Below are 3398 nucleotides of genomic sequence, written 5' to 3' on the forward strand. Positions count from 1 at the left end.
ATCGTCCTCCTCATCGTCATCATCATCATCACCGGCGCCGGCACCGGCACATGCCTTCGCCACAGTTGGAGAGATATTTTAATTCCACTTGAATTTTTTTTAATGTATCTTTATACAGTTTTAGTATATTTTTTCAGTATTTTCTTATTTTTACCTATATGTTTATTAAATATAAAGCATATATTCTTTTTAGTAATATCCTTTTTTATTTTCACCTATATTTTTTTTTCAAATATTCTCAAATATTTTTTTAGTAATATCATTTCTCATTTGTCCCCTTCTCCCCATCGGCACCAGCATATAGTCATCGTCCTCCTCATCATTATCGTCACCGGCGTCGACACATTGTCGTTACCGGCGCCGGCACATTGTCATCTACGCCATCTTCGCCACTTATACTACTTCAGTTTTTCGCCACCTATACTACTTCAGTTTTTCTCAGATATTATAGGAATAGTTGTCCAAGTCAATCACTCTCTATTTGTACGAAGTCATGATGTAATCGTTTTAAATGTGAAGTGTCATGCCCGGGTATCAGCGGAAGCATACCCGGTACATGTACAGACCCGTCATATACCTGCAGTATATAAGATGTCTACAAAATCATATTAAACAAGTGAAGATGACAATAAGACCCCAGGATGATATCCGAGCAAAGTACAAATCAATAATACCACTATCAGAAGAGAGTGCAAGTCTGTACAGTCCCGAATTCTTCTATTCCACAGAGAAACACCAAAACTGTCATCCCAGGTACAAACCGTAAATACATCACAAGGTCACTCAAAATATATATACAATGGTAGTCTTTCTATACACGGGTACATCACCCTCGGCCGTAGCCCGAGTAGCAAGGTGATCATCTAGACAAGCTCCAAGCTATATCTAGCTAGACACGACTCCCTTGCCACGATCCCTAGCCTCTCCTGTAGTAGGTGGCTCTGTAAAAGCAACAATAAAAAGGGCATGAGAACTATTAAACAATAGTTCCCAGTGGATAAGCCGCCAGCCTCGGCGAGTTACACCACTAGGCTCATGATGTACTATTAGAAATGTAAAAACATTTATTGCGTGCGAAATAATTCAACAACAAATAACGATGAACATGTATGATGCTATCAACTGTGTCAAATGAGTAGAAACGAGTAAAGTAATTACTTAAAGCATGAACATGTCATATTAAAGGTAGCTGTACACTGTATAATAGTAATTATTTATTACTATCTTTTAGTAACTTGGTTCAAATCATAAGGACCTACATAAGGTAGTCCAGCTTGCGCCGGGCCTAATGGCCCGGTGGTAGTATGCACTCCCCACGGTAATCCACTTCAGCACTCAATCCCGCACGGGTGAGCAATCTGTCGCGTAGGCCAACTCCGGAGTACCGGCTTGTAGGGCGCGACTCTCACAAGTTTGTGCGAATGAACACAATGGCAAACAAGCATAAATCATAGTCCAACCGCTTCAATCATCATATATCAAGTATGTAAGTTTTTTACTCTCGGCCAATAGGTCGGATTCTCTGTACAATAAGAAATGCTAGTATCCACTAGATCAATAACCACATAATAAAGATGCTAATTTACATGTGTTATTCGCAAGGTAAACTTGTCTTTTAATAATACAACACTGGTCAGGTCACAATCGAATAATTTGTTCTCTACTTTATTAGAACATAACAAAATCACTCACTGTTAAATATCAAGTTGAGTTGATTGTCAATGCCTTCAAATAAAACCGCCAAAGTGATTCAATTGCATATAATTAATAGTCCTATAGTATCATATAGAACATAGGGGAATTCACTTACTCTGGTGAGGTCAAACCTACCTATTAACCGACGATTCACGTTCGACCTATGGGTATGGATCTTCACAATTCTCCGAAAGCCCTAGTAATCAATACAAGATTAGCTAGGAGCACTTCAAATCCTACGTAATTCTATCACATTAACATTTCTAAGAGGTCGAATTTCACCTTGTACTCTACGATAGTTGATCCCCTGGTTTAGATCAGGTTAACGTACCAAAATTCAGCTCCAAAAGCCTTCAATCCTTAGCCGAATATAGTCCAATAACCTGCTTTACATCTGCTACAAATTAGCTTCAAAACTGCATTGAAGCTGTTCCCAAACGTCTACTTTCTAGTGGGATTCTTACCTCGTCTCAGATTTTAGCTACGTATCTTCCCTTCCCTGGAGATTAAAATACTTCAAGTCAGCTCTTTAAGGTTACCATAATCTGCTTAGAGTGACCACACTCATGCTGAAAGTAAAATTCAAGAACAATATCGTTCCAATACCAGTAACTTAATATTGCTCAACATAGAGTGATTAATTTAACTAATTACCTTATCTAAGCTCTAACTGATTTTCTCTGAGCTCGAAGTCGATCATTAGTCTTCAATGTCTGCTGCTAGAACCCTCAAAATTCAGGTGCAGGAGTTAAGGTTCCTGCGGCAACTCTGCTGCGAAAAAGCTTCCAAAACTGCATTAGTAACCCTTCTAACTTGTCCAAACAAGAAAGGAATTGGATAATTACCTTCTAAGGTTAATAGCTTAGCTCCAACTGAGTAAGGGTATCATAAATACCCTGCTACAGCTACCAATTTCCTTCCTCAACCAGCTGAGAACAAAAAGTTCCACAATCAAGCTCAACTCTCCTCTTAGAACCTTAATCCAATGAAGAGTTAATTAGCTCACCTTTCCGATGTATCAAACCAGTCACGGCTGTGCTCAGGCTGCAAAGCGTTCTCCAGAACACCTTTTCCTTCCCTCTACCACAGGTCCAAAGCCCTCCCAGCTTGCTAACATCGAAAGGGAAAATGAAACTAGGTCTAAGGTACTAGTTTATCACTTCAATAGAGAATTTAGAGAGAGAAAGTGAAAAATAGGTGTAAACCCTTATCTCTAAGCTCAGATATCCCTAACCAGCTGCTGGAGGTCGAGCTGGCTTGTAGAGATAAGATTAAGCAGCAAAAAGACCAAAATAGCCAAACTGCCACGCACCTGCTGCCTCTGCTGCTTTCTGTACCGGTACAGCCTGAGGATTGTACCGATACACCAATGCAGAAATGCACAATTCGCAATTTCAAAGCACTTTCTCACTTCCGAGGGTCCGATGACTCTCCAACTCGTCCACAAACATCTCTAAACCTTTTAGAACATGTAGGGTAATTCTAAATGTCATCCCCATACTCGAACTTCGCAATTTCCTAAAGTTCAGTATACTACATGAAGTTGTCATAATGGATAAAACAGTAAAAGGTTTCCATTTTTATCATTTCATATGAAAAATAATTATTAATAACTAATTGTTTGGATAGATTAATTTGAAGTATGAATCAGATTAGATTGATCCTCTGGAACAAGATGATGCTAACACAGACGCTATTACACA

General features: G+C 39.1%; 1 long non-coding RNA gene across 5 annotated transcripts; it reads right to left on the reverse strand.

The window, feature by feature from the left end:
• Positions 643-2948, reverse strand: LOC109718081. 5 transcript variants are annotated; one of them, XR_002218367.1, is made up of 8 exons: positions 2702-2947; positions 2541-2624; positions 2350-2466; positions 2160-2194; positions 1978-2078; positions 1831-1891; positions 1260-1462; positions 643-941 (listed from the first exon to the last, which is right to left on the reverse strand). It is a non-coding gene; the product is annotated as an uncharacterized LOC109718081 (long non-coding RNA). The 5 variants fall into 5 exon arrangements; XR_002218365.1 differs by having other exon boundaries at positions 1260-1891; positions 2702-2948; XR_002218366.1 differs by lacking the exon at positions 1260-1462 and having other exon boundaries at positions 2350-2463; positions 2702-2946.

This window comes from Ananas comosus, linkage group 12, assembly GCF_001540865.1.
Source record: "Ananas comosus cultivar F153 linkage group 12, ASM154086v1, whole genome shotgun sequence".
Classification (NCBI taxonomy): Eukaryota; Viridiplantae; Streptophyta; class Magnoliopsida; order Poales; family Bromeliaceae; genus Ananas; species Ananas comosus.